Consider the following 14407-nt stretch of genomic DNA (forward strand, 5'->3'; position numbering starts at 1 on the left):
TTTCCCAACACAACTAAAATAAATCACCAAAAAATTTATTAGCACAACTCAATCTTATGTATTCTAAATAACCACCTTGAAAACTCAACAAAGTCATTACCACAACAAGAATAAATTAAGGAGTTCACAATCTCTCAGTAGTCATAATAAACTAAACTAATAATTTCATAAGTCTTACTAAACTCAAGATATAATTAAATCTAAGAGACATTAAAACTAAAGGACATCAGAATTCATTCTTCTAATATCCTCTCCTCAGCTTAATCATGCTCACCAATCTAATCCAAGTCCTCACTTGGACTCTCCACATCATCTGAAAATATTATGAAGATAGGGGGTGAGTTATCAACAACTCAGTATGCAGAGGACATATGCTAGCGTGTAAACATGAGCATTTACAAAGTATAGCATGCAAGATAAAATATTTTCCAGAGTTATCATGCAGAACAGAACATATTTTTAAAAGTAACAGAGCGATGATTTTAAGACAAGTAAAAACCCATAGTACTTTGGCATAACATAAACTGAGCATCATCATCACATCAAAACAGAGCATCTTACAGAGCAGAGACCATGTTTCACCCCCATGGTAAGGTTGTGCTAACCCCGGTGGCCAAACCGGGCAGAGACAGAGGTGAAATCTTTCTCTTACTCTTCTCGGAGCCCCGAGTGTGCACACAGAAAAGACCACAATAAAACCACTTTGTTTCCAAAGTGGGTGCACTCAGAGACAGAGAAGTTGGTACCAACTCAAACAGAGCAGAGCATAACAGAGCAGAGACAGAGTCAAATACAAAATCAGTACACCATACCAAAGGTTTTCAGATGCCATATCAAAACAAAACATAGTATCAAAACATAACCAGGTCAGTCTTACATATTGAAAACAAAAGTCGGAGCATCTTTCTAAATAAATGCACAATTTTTCAGAATTCTCAAATATCACTCTTTTTCAGATTTCAGAGACATCATAACAAAATTTAGCTCATGTCTACACAATGCATGTCAGAAAATATTTTTCCTTTTCCACACAGATTTCATGAGTATGCAAATAAACAACCCAGGTTGGTTTTGTTTTCCCAAGTTCTTAATACATCACAAAATATGAAGTTTTCAGAAAGTCAACCTCAATCTTATAAGCTCGTATAAAACCTAGCATAGGAACCCTGTTTACCTAACTCCTGCAGCGTATTATCTATGTCTTGAATTCGACCTCTAAAAATCTCGTCACCTATTAATAGAAACAAAATATATACACTGAGTATTAAACGACAATTGGCATAACTTCCATCTAATAATTAAAACCCATAATCTCAAACCATATTATAGCAAAAACAACTCACTAAGACAACTATATAGAAATCTGGACAACCCTCATTTCAACCCAAAATACCATATACTAATCTTAATATTGACCTATACACCTAGCAAAGTCAACGTCAAATACAAGTAATCAAAATATCAACCCCACTTCAATGGCCCCTAACTCCAAGCAATCATCGCAACTCAACCAAAACAACAACAATATTTCTCCAAATAATTTAATCTCCACTCCAACGGTCGTATAAAAACCTAAACAGAAAAAAAAACAGCACCTATTCAACTCCGAGTATCCATTTGGTTTACTGCACATCCAACCCAAATAATTCAAAACTCCAAGACCATTCCAACACAAGGTGTTTGCTTGCACACCAACAAAGCCTGAGAACTCACAGACTACATATTAAAAATAGAAATTTCATTGAAGTGACTTGAAGTGAAAGTGTGTGTGCGTGCGTAAGAAACTAAGAACGAGAATGGCCTACCTGTGGAAGCTAAATTCTCCAGTAATGGCTTCAATGGTTACACGAAAAACAAATCCAAGGACCCACAAAAACGCAATACCCAAAACCATAAGGCAACAACAAAATCTGCAGTGATGAGAAAGAGAGGGTCGGCTGAGAGGATGGTAGTTCAAGGTCTTAAATGTCGAATAAAAGAGAGGAAGAAAGAGATACCAGTAGGTAGAAAAAATCACCAAGTAGAAAGAGGAAGAGCCGCGTCTAAAGAGAGAAAAAACCAATTGCAGAAAAATAAATAGAGGTACGCGAGAGGGAGAGGGACACGTTAATCTACAGAAATGGTGGAATGCAACCACGTGAGAAATCGATTTTGAGGGAAAAGGAAAAATGGAGGAAATTTAGGGCATGAGATTCAGAACCACAAAACAGAACCAACGACAAGAAAGAAAAAATGAAAACGGAAAGAAGTGAGTAACGTGAGAGAGAGGGATGCGGGGGAAAACAAAAAGAAAAGGAAACCGAAAGAGAAAGAGAAAGAGAGGGAGAAGGAATCGGGGAGCTGAGGAAGAAGGAAATGCTTACCCAAAATGGCGCCGTTCCAAATACTTCCAAGAAAAAGGCTGGGCCTTTTTGGGCACTGGTCTGGGCCTCACAACGCTTGGGCCTTACATAGGCCATCTTTTGTTTTGTTTCTTTTTTCAATTGAATGAGCGTACATGCATATTATAGAATTGTTGCCTTATCAAATGGAACAGACCCATGGGAAGTGATAAACTAACTAGAGACATAAGTCTTCACACATTATTAATACATACAGATTCCATGCGGAAACATTACATCCAATTGTGTTTGAACTATCATGTTTAGATTCAAGTTCGAGGGAGCATTGGTTTTTAAGATTGAAGCCATAAAGGCTGGCTTAACTACTCCAATGTAGAGACTACTTTTAGGCCAATCTCACAAGAAATTCCAAACCAAACATATTCCTAATACAACATTTGGTTTTCATCCAAAGATGGACACGAATTTAGGCCCTGTTTGGTTATGTAGTTCATATGAGATGAGATGAGATGAGATGTTTTGTTGCAAGTTGAATAAAATATTATTATAATACTATTTTCTAATACTATTTTTGTTTTAAAATTTGAAAAAGGTTAATTGTTTATTATATTTTATGTGAAAGTTTAAGAAAGTTGTAATAATTATATGAGATTAGATGAGATAAGAACGGCACATGTGTAGCTCCCTATATCCAAATTAACGTCCAACTATGTCTCGCTCAACAGTAGCAAGAAGAGTAAAGTTGTCACCACCCATGTGAGAACGGCAGGAACAAAATTGCTTGCCTGTTAGGCGAGCACTAGGAGAGCCTAGGTGTTTGCCTACAGGTAAGGACCTAAGAGAGCGAAAATGCTCCCCTCTAGGCTAGTATCGTAAGTGTAGAAGTGCTCACCAACAGGAAAGCACCTTGAAGAGAAACTTACTCGCTACCAGGCATGCTTGGAGAGCCAAGGCAATCTCCCCAAGCAATGGACATGAAGAGCGAAATTAGTCTCCACTAGGCAAGCTCCGGGAGAGCCAAATTGCTTGCCACTAGGCGAGGTTCGGGAGAGCAAAATTCCTTGACCCAGAGATCCATGAGAGCCAAAGGGCTCGCCTAAAGATGAGTAGCTGGAAGAGAGAATTTGGTCTCCACCAGGCGAGTACTAGGAAAGCCAAAGTGCACCACAGGCTAGTACCAAAGAAACAAACACACTTGCCCTTGGTTGAACTCCAAAAAGACGAAGGTGCTTAACCTAGGTGAGGTCTGAGAGTGCCAATGGGCTCGCTTCAAGGCAAGCAGCTAGAAGAGCAAATCTGCTCGCTACCACGAGAGCACCGGAAGAGCCAAAGTGCTCACTACATGCAAGTACCAAAAAGAAAAAGATGCTTTCCCCCAAGTGAGGATAAGGAAGGTGAGCACTAGAAAGAGAGAAAGTGCTCGACCCTAGGCGAGGTCTAGGAGAGGCAAAGGGCTCACCTCTAGACAAGCACCAAAAAGAATAAGGCTGCGTTTGGATGTTGAGTTGAGTTCTTTATGAATAGTAGTGAGTTGAGATGGTTGAGTGAGTTTTGTGGGATCCACTTAAAATGAGTTTAAAGTGTGTTTGGATGTTAAGATGAGTTTAGATATATTTATGGAAAGTTTCGAAATAATTGGGTCCCACCATTAAACAATATTGTTCATCTAACACCTTTGTCCCACTTCTGGCGCCCAAGCTACAAGCCAAAGAAAAAAAAATCATAAGGCAAATAATGGAAGCTGCACTTGCAGCCAAAGCAGGTTCACGTGGGTTTGTCAGGTGAGGTCCAGTAATACTCTGACATCTGAACTTTGTCAGGTGTGGGCCCAGCCAATAATCTCACCTTTGAACTGCACTTAGAAGAGGATGAAACTGAGACATGTGTTTGGATGTTCAAAGTAATTTAAAAATGAGGTGCACTCAGCTGAATTGTGCATCCAAAAGAGCCCTAAAAGTGCTCCCCCAGGCAAGCACTAAACAAAGCCAAATTGCTCGACCTCAAGCGAGATGTGAGAGAGCCAATGTGCTCCTTCCCAAATGAGCACTTGGTAGAGCAAAGTTGCTGGCAATCGTAATGGACCTTCTTTGCTAATCGAAATTTATAGCCCAGGCAATCATAATGGACCTTCTGCAACCATCATAACCAAGAAAAAATAGCGGCCTAAGAGCCGCAAAATATAGTTACTTTATTTTAACATCGCAAACAAATAAGATGATTGTGAGGCCATAACTGTAGACCAACGAACATGCCTAAAAAGATTGGGGAACAATCTAAGTTACATGTTATGCTTCCTCATGAGCATCTTCCTGAATTGAGAATAATTGTCCCAAATTCCCAACGTTGACATAGCATGCTCCAAACATAGGAATCTATAGATTATGGTTCTAAACTATTAAAAAAATATAAAGGAAAAAAAAAAGGAAGTGTGCCACCCCCGACCTATTTGAATAAGTGTAGTAGATGGGCATGTTGGATGAAGATGCCGTTCTGTTTGAATAATGTGGAGGTAGGAGGAAAATTTTGGTTATTCTGGAATACAGATGTGGAGTTCGTGTTGGTTTCAATGTCGGACCAAGCTATTAGTGGATGGTTTGTTCATGGTAATTGTCGGGTGTTTGCCACCTTTGTTTATGCGAGTTGCTTTCAAAATTAAAAGAGTCAATTTATGGGAGTTGTTAAAGGTTCAAAATGCTTGTGGGCTGCCATGGTTTATTGGGAGAGATTTTAATATAATTTGAGATGATAGTGAAAAGGTTGGCGGGCATTTGCAGGCTCCTCGGGCGAAGCGGGATTTTAATGATTGTATTCATGTATGTGCGCTGGTGGACCTCCCGTGTGAAGGTAATTGATTATCGTGGTGTAATGGAAGGTTAGGGGGTAAAATATTTGGGCTCGGCTAGACTGTGTCTTTGTGAAAGTGCCTGTTATGGAATTTTTTGGAGATGCTATAGTTTCGTATTTGCCGAGGACTTCTTCGGATCATGCACCAATGTTGGTTTAGCTTAGTCGAGATAGAGTTCCTGCTATTCGCCCATTAAAGTTCCTCCGTTTGTGGGAATCTTATGCGGACATTTTACCTGTAGTGCAAACGGTGTGGGATGAGCAAATTGGAGGTTGTGCCATGGTGAGGATAAGTAAAAAATCGAAGAAGTTGAAACATGTGCTCCGGACGTGGAATAGAGAGGTTTTTGGTAGAGTGGAAATTGAACTTAAAAAATTGGAAGAACGAATCACTGGGCTGGAAGTCTCGTTGTCACGTGCTTATGCAGTTCAAACTAAAACTGAGTGGTTAAAGTGTAAACATGAGCACCTACAATGGGTCCACAGAGAGGACGTCTTGGCCTATCAAAAGGCTCAAGTCAGATCGCTTGCTGAAGGGGATGAGAACTCTAGGTTTTTACATAATACCTTACAACTCAAAAAAAGAAGTAAAAATATAGAGAAAATGCATATGGAAGATGGTAGCACGTTGGCTTCAGCGGAAGAGATTCACGATGGTGCTGTTACGTTCTTTCAGTTGTTACTCACAGGTACGTCGGTTGAAAATTTCAACAAGGATTTAGAGTTGTTACAGCCAATTGTGTCCAGCGATGAGAATGAGACTTTCTACGCAGAACCGAACTCACAGGAACTCAAGCAAGCTCTTTGGTCTATCCCGAGGGATAGTAGCCCGGGTCTAGACAGTTTTATGGCTAGTTTTTTCATGCTTGCTTGGGATATTGTTAAAGATGATTTGTTGGAAATGGCTAAATATTTTTTTGCAGGACAACCGTTTACAACTTTCTTTGGGGCTACGAATTTGGCTCTGATCCCGAAAGTTGATGAGCCGGTGGGTTTTCATCAGTTTCGACCGATCAGTCTTTGTTCTGTTGTCTATAAAATTATGTTGAAGATAATAGTTTTTAGGTTGGCGCCAATCCTAGATAAAATTATCTCTCCCGAGCAAGCGACATTTATTCCAGGTAGAAGTATTTTCAAGAATATCTCGTTGGCTCAAGAATTGGTTCAAGGCATCAATAGGAAGGCGAGAAGGGGTAATGTTTTGTTGAAAATTGATATGGCCAAAGCTTATGATCGAGTCAATTGGAATTTTCTTCTGGAGATTATACGTAGGTTGGGTTTTTCAGAGAAGTGGCGCACTCTTGTTTTTAATGCTATTTCCTCCCTTTATTACTCGATTTTGCTGAATGGGTGTGCCAAAGGTTTTTTCAAGCAGTCGCGTGGGCTCCGACAAGGTGATACTCTCTCTCCTTATTTATTTTATCGGAGGAGATTCTCTCTTGAATGCTTCATTAAGAGTTTGGTTTAGGTCAAATAAATATGTTTCATCCTGGTGGAGGTACCTTGATTTCACATTTGTTATATGCAGATGATATTATGTTTTTGCTAATGGGGGGTTAAGTCGTCTATTCGTACTTTTATGGAGGTGTTGCATTGGTATGAATTGATGTCTGGTCAGTTGATTAATTCGAGTAAATCTTCAATGCTTTTTTCTTCCCCTATATTGACTGGCCGCAAAAATGATATGAAGGTGATTTCGAGGTTTGTGGAATGCAGTTGGCCTTGTACGTATTTAGGAGTACCTTTGATTGTGGGTCGCGTGACTATCTGAGCGTTCGATCCTCTCTTGCTGAAAATCCAAAAGAAATTGGCGGCGTGGAAGAGTAAGTTGCTTTCTTTTGGAGGTAAAATTGTTCTAAACAACCATGTTTTGAATAACACACCTATACATATGCTTTCCATCTTGAATTTACCAAAATGAGTGTTATCGGAGATTAAGAGAATAAAATAAGGAAGTGGATATCTTGGAGCAAAATTTGTATGCCGGTGGATGGGGGTGGGTTGGGTATTCGAGATTTGCACAAGGTGCAAGCGTCTCTACTTATGAAATTTGCGTGGAAGATTATCAATGACAAGTCTATGTGGTCCAATTTTTTTGCTTCCAAATATATTGGTAATTCTCATATTTTCTCTCTACAGCAATGTAGGATTGGGTCTCAGTTTTGGAAACAGATTTTGGATCTTCTACCCCAGGTGTTACAAAATTCTCGGTGCATTATACGTGCAGGCCTTGTTAAGTTTTGGCAACATAACTGGTTTGGAGAGGGTCCTCTTATTTCTCATTTACCTGCTGTGGGGAGTCTTGACTTGCAGGTGGTGGAAGTGTTTTCGGATGTAGGGCCAATTGATCACGTCTTGCAGGAACTCGTTCCAGAGGAATATCTAGTCAAAGTTCATGATGAGGATATTAAGCTGAAACCAGGGAGGGATGTATGTGTACGGCAACCCACAGTTAACAGAAAATCCAGCACCAAGTCTGCTTGGCATATGGTGCGAAAACAAGGTGAGAGTTGTGCATGGAAAAAATGGTTGTGGAAAAATTGGGTTCCAAAGAAGATGTCTTTCTTTGTTTGGTGCGCTAAGAAGAAGGCTATTCCAGTAGATGGCATCATTCAACAACTAGACATACCGATTGTTTCTAAGTGTGAATGTTGTGAACAGTCAAAAATGGAGACATTGAATCACATTTTCTAGGGGGGAGTTGGCGCTCAAAAATATGGCAATTTTTTGTGACTTCCTATAGAATGAGAGTTCCACAAATTCGAAATTGGGAGGGCATGATGAGATTTTGGTGGCAGCGAGCTTCCATGTCTATGCAAGTTGGCTAGCTTCGGGGGGCTCTCCCTATTGCTATCTCCTAGGCTCTATGGAGAGCTCGATGTGCGGCCAGAATGGAAGGTATGCAATTTAATTCGGATGCTATTATTCGGTCTATTAAAATTTTAATTGCTGATATGTCAAGCAAGATAAAACATTTCAGTGCCAAGGCCCATTGGATCAGGTGATTTTGGAGGAGTTAGGTTGTTCAATTATTCTGGTTGTCACAAGGAAAGTTAAATTAATTGCATGGCAGCCACTGGAGCGAGGACGGGTAAAGTTGAATGTTGATGGAGGTTCTTGCGGCAACCCAGGTATTTCAGGTGGGGGAGGGATTATTCGTGATGATCAAGGTGGAGTAGTGGCAGGTTTGCTCACTATTACGGTCATGCGACGAATACCATTGCGGAGTGTAGAGCTCTCCTAGGTGGGTTTCGGCTGTGCAGGCAACTGGGGTTGAGAGATGCTTTTGTAGAGTCAGACTCAATGGTCATAATTGGATGGTTAGTGTCGAGAGTGAGTAAGTATTGGTTTCTTTGGAATTTTTGGGAGGAAATTACAACTATGGTTGCAAAGCTTAATGTTCGATTTCAACACATTTTTAGAGAAGCGAACATGGCAGTGGACTTTCTAGCTAAGCAAGGGACGGAAGGGGCCATTTTAGATTTTTATGATGATTCTTCCATGCACGGGCTTATTCGGGGTATCATACGTATGGATAAACTTGGAATTCCTTTTCTTAGATGTTGATTTTGATTGGTTTTGAGGAAATGTTTTTAGTTTGTTGTGATTTTATTCCTGAGGCTTAGGAACTCAGGGTGTTTATTATTTTTTAGTATTCCTCCACCATATGTGAGGGTTTTATAATAAAAATGGGAAGGGGTTACTATTGGACATGTGACCCCGACTCTTCTAGAAGAAAAAAAAAAGGTGACACCCCCAACCTCTGCTTGGGATATAACAGAGACTTACAACATCAAAACATGTAAAACAAGGATACATACTCCCGTATATGATAGTTAACAAGCAATGCATCCCAGAAATGCAGCTAGCAGTATGCAATAACCACAGTGGAAAGTAAGGATGAAAATGAACTTATGCCAAAATAACTAAAACCATTCCAATAATATTGATTAAATCATAAGTTCAAATCATCTGCTAGTTTAATTTTAGTACAAAATTCCAAGTTTCCAAAAAAATCTAAACCAGCTTCTCATGTGCTCTATGGCACAAAGGGTCAGGCCTCAAAATTTCAAAATAAGATCAAGTCTCCTGTTGACGTTTGGTTTCTCCTCAGTCCTCTTGATCCACTGGGTCCATCTGCATCTACAACTTTTATCATTCTGAATGAAATGAGTGGGTCCACAAAGGGTGAAATTTACTTGAAATCTCAATAAGTTAGACAACTAAAGTGCACAAAGACAAACTATGCATGAAGAATGATAACACAAAATGCATGCAATGCAAAAAACTATATTTGTCTCCCATTCTGATTTTTCTAGAAAATAGACTTTTAATGGGCATTTTCTTACGGAGAAAAAAATTTCACTTTCGTCGTTAAAAACTTAGTCATTCATCAAGAATTACATAAAATCATGAAATTAATGTAACGTATGGTATCATCACAGTTCCCCATATGCACTGTGAATACCTACCAGTGCATATAGTACAACTCACGTTGAAACTACTTTGTCTGTAGACTCATTCTCAATGCATTGGTGATATAACATAACATAACATCTTAAAAATCATAACATGTACACCCACCAGCATTAAGTGTCGTAACAAATGACTTCGCTCCTGCTTTCTTTACAAAGAACCAATTTGAAACCTGTTGACTATTCTTTGTTAACCCAGGGATTACCACTTCATATTTAATCACTCAAGAGTGGACAGATGAGTTCTGCCAGTATACTTCCCATCCTAGCCTTTGGGGTCATTTTAAAAAATAATTTTCATAGTATACATGTATGCGGCATATTTAAAAAATGGTAGTTGTATGCGAAATGACAAAAATAGAACATAAGATATGACATTTCATTCTCAAAATGATAGGTTATAAAATGAATGCGACATTTATCAATAAACCATAAATAATCATCAAAGTGTAAGTTAGAGCCCAACTTACAGACTGTTGAAGTTGGGAGTGAGGTAGTGACTGTGATAAAAAATTGTACTAAGTTAGAATCTACACTAGCTCAAGGAAAAATGAAATTTTCTAGATAAAGGAGAAATTACTAAAATACCCCTAAACTTCCAAATATTGCTTCTAATGCAAATGCTCTCCAATCTTAACCAAAATTCATAGTCTTCATATCTTGCACATTCTAAGACCTTCTATGTCTTAAAAAATCAAAGTGATCTTCGCCTATTCATTCTCAATTCGTGGCATCCTCTCTAGTTGATGCCTATACGAAATTTTGATTATTGATCCTCATGAATGCATACATGAAAAATTCCTCCAATAAAAAAAATTATCACTATAAATCCTCAATAACTTTGAGCAAGTTCATCCCAACACTTAATCATGCGTAATAAAATCCTTAAATTCTAACTAAACCTCAAGTGATGCATGATATGACCTTTCTATCAATGACATGCTAGAATTAAATCATGCATTCTTCTTATCTCAATCAGAAGGTTTTCTAAATGCTCATATTTCAAGCCTAAGTAAAATAAGTCAATTTCCTCAAAGGAATCATGATTAAAAGTCAAGCCATACATGCTTTGATGATAAACACAAGATAGAGACTAAAACCTATTATGGCATGTTCCTAACCTCAAACTAAACCTTCAAAAATTATTCTAAGACATCAATTCATATCATAACTTATAAAGGAATGCCATAACTATTATTTTCACCAAAATAATTTAAACAATAATCCTATTCACCAATATTTCGGCTTCTAGTTAAACATGGTATCTCATACTATAATCACCCAGAATTAATGCTAACACTAAAAAACATAATTTAACATACAAACTAAGATCTAGAGAGAAAACTTACAAAGATTTTGTAGCCTTTGAAGCTTCCCACTCAAAGTTCACAACTCAAGAACTCACTTAGAACACTTAAGAACTTCAAAGAACTAGAGGATGAGAACTCTCTAGAACACTCAAGCGAATTGGAGGAAGTGGAGTGAGAAAAAAGTGGAGGTGGATTGGAGTTTAGATAGGCTCGTAGAGCTGTGTGTGGCATTGGCAAGGTTGCCTCCCATTGGGGGGTTTGGGCAGTGGTGATGATGCCACCTAGCCTAGATCCACCTTGGGTGGTTGGCTAACTTGGTGATCATTGCACCATAGAGTAGGCTGAAATGACTATGGAGAGACGGGCTTTGCCGTGTGGTAGTGGTGAAAGGGTGGTGAAATTAATGCAATGCTTAAGTGTTAATGGTGCCGCTGGGCATGGGGTAATTCACAAGGTAAAACGTTTTTCTCTTATTCATTTGGACTATCCTCTTGGAAGTTGTGGCTGGTTTAAGGCATACTTGAGTATCCTCTTTAGGTGGTAGATGGTGGGGATTGGGTGGCAAAGTGGTGATCAAATAAAATAAAAAAGATGGGAAATTTTCATGGGTGGTTGCCGAAAATTCAAAGGCATTTTCGGATTGGACAAAAATTTGGAATTTTAGCTAGGGATTTCGAAAACCAAACTTAGTTGGAGATTTCATGAATAAATTGAGGGGCCAATGACAAAAAATTTCGTGATAAAAATGGTATAAAAATATTTGAGCTAGGGGCAGATATCCAGGACGCGCACTAGGGGTAAAAGTCGTTGACCCCCTAACAAGTACTAAAGAAAGCAAAAGTGGTTGGCTTTATAGGTGAGCACAATAGAGAAAAAAGTGCTCACCTGCAACTCATAAACATATAACATAATATGCACTAAAGATAACTGTCTATATATTTTTATTGTGTACTTGTGTGGTCCTCATCATAAAGCGTTGGATTGTGTAGTTTAGAAGCTGCTGACCTCCATTATCTCCCAAAAAAGTTACTATTACTGAGCTAGTGCCATCAATGAAGTCAACTCTATTTTTCTTCGTATCGCCTTCTCCTTTCTTATGGGTAGCCACATGGTTGCATAGGGGGAACCGACGGTCCCTCCAGCGCTAGACCCTCCTCAAGCCACGACAGGATGCCGTCTGTTTAATAATATCAATGTGGAGTCCCCGAAACCTCTTCTTGAAGTCGATATCCCTATGCATCGTCTAAGCTTCAAAGATGGGGAAATGTTCTTTCACTTCTCAAAGGAAGAAATCGATCCGTCTCCCTCTCCTTTCCGATTCACTATTGTTCTAAAGTTCTTGCGTAAATGCCTCTCTCTTGATCTGATCCGAAAGTTTATCAAACAGAGATGGGGCTTCAAGATGCAACCTGTGGTGGGTTGGATGAGAAAAACGACCAATCTGATGGTTGCTTGAAAATGAAGATGATTTTTGCACGACTATGGCGAGGGAATTCTTCGACATTGAAGGTATGCCTTATCGATTTTTTCATTGGTCTCCTTATTTTGATGAAAATATTGAACCTGTGAATGCCCCGGTGTGGATGTTTTTACCGGGGTTACCCCAAAATTTCTATTACATATCCATGTTGAAAATTCTCACTGGTGGTTATGGAAGATTTTTTAGGAGAGATAACGCCACTGCGTGTGTTTCACGTCTGGAAGGTGCGAGATGCTGTATTGAGATGGATATCTCTCAACCTTTGTGGAATGGGTTCTGGATTGGGACCCCGGGTGAACCTGGAAGCCAATATCAGGTGGTCATCTTTAAGACCTTGCCTGCATTTTGTCATCATTGTCATGTTCAAGGGACAATGATAAAAATAGTTTATTGCAAAGGAAATAAATTAAGGAAGGAGAGGAAATTTTGAAACCAAAACTGAAAAATTTAAAGAAGGTGTGGCGTCAGATTGAGAAACCTGAATTGGATCAGGAAGAGATCCGGAAGAAACAAAGAGAAGAGATTCTTAATATGATCAAGGAGAGACAATTTTTGTGAGGAAGATGTTGGGGTTCTTTATGTTTCTAAAGAAGGTATTATGAGGAATATAAAGGAGGATAATAGGCAGAGTCCCATGGTGTTATTTGAAAGGTTAGTGCATTCAGTTGAGAAACATGTGGAGGAGTCAGAGGAGAATGTTACTCCTTGTGAAACTTACTTGAATCTGGTTGTTAATCTGCATTCTCCACGTAGTTCTATAAAAATGTTGGATAAAATTTTGGAATATGAATTGGGATGTGTTGCGCAACATATCATTGATGATATAGAGCAAGAAAATGAAGAGGAGTTAAATGTGAGTAAGAGGCAGAATGTTGTTGTTGTGTCAGATTCTAAAAGCTTGTTGGAGGCTGAAAACATTCCTGGAAATGACTATGCTTCTGATCTGGAGATGGGAATAACAATTAGAGAAATTTTGGAGTTAGGAAAAAGGAAGTCAGGGGTGATTCAAGGAGTCCCCACTCGCTCCAAAAAAAATCTTTAATTATGTTTAATATCCTTACGTGGAATATTAGGGGTGTGCATCAATGTTTTGAATACCGTACCGGATGGCGTACCGGTCAAGACACTGGAACGAAATATTTCGGTACCGGTACCGTTTCGTGTACCGTTTCGGGATAGTCAATATATGAATAAATTATATATATAAATATATATAACAATTATATTCTAAAATAATAGTTTATATATGAATAAATTATATATAAATACATACATACATATAAATTATAAATAGTCTAGTCTAAATTGGGGGTCAAAAAATGAACTTGTAGTTTGAAAAAATGAAAAAAAAAAACACAGGCCGAAATATAGGCCGGTACAGGCCGATACAGGCCGAAATTTGGGCCGAAACGGCCGGTACGGCCGGTATTTTGGCCAGTACGGAACATATATAGTACCTGTACCGGCAGGACGGCCGAAACGAAAAATTTCGGCCGTACCGGCCGGTACGGTACGAAATTAAAAACATTGGTGTGCATACTTCTCGAAGTCGTTTGTCCCATATTATGAAAAAACCACGTATTGTTGCTATCATGGAGCCTTTCTTGGATGACAATAATATGAAATTTTGGGCATGGCAATTGAAGCTCCACAATTTTGTTACGAATTCGGAAGAGGGTAGTAAAATTTGGCTGTTTTGGGATTAGGAAATACATTTTTCAACAAGTTTGATTACAAATCAACACTTATCAGGTTGGTTCTCGCTTTGTGATGATAGAATATTTGTTTCTTTTGTTTATGCCAGTTGTTTTAGGCGAATGTGGCTGGACTTGTGGGATGAAATTAGAAGTTTTGATTGTGAACGAAGGCCATGGTTTTTGGCGGACGATTTTAATACTATTCTAGATGATAGTGAAAAGGTGGGGGTGTTCATCAGGCTGCTAGGATGAAATAGGA

The sequence above is a fragment of the Juglans regia genome, chromosome 9 (assembly GCF_001411555.2).
Source record: "Juglans regia cultivar Chandler chromosome 9, Walnut 2.0, whole genome shotgun sequence".
Taxonomy (NCBI): domain Eukaryota; kingdom Viridiplantae; phylum Streptophyta; class Magnoliopsida; order Fagales; family Juglandaceae; genus Juglans; species Juglans regia.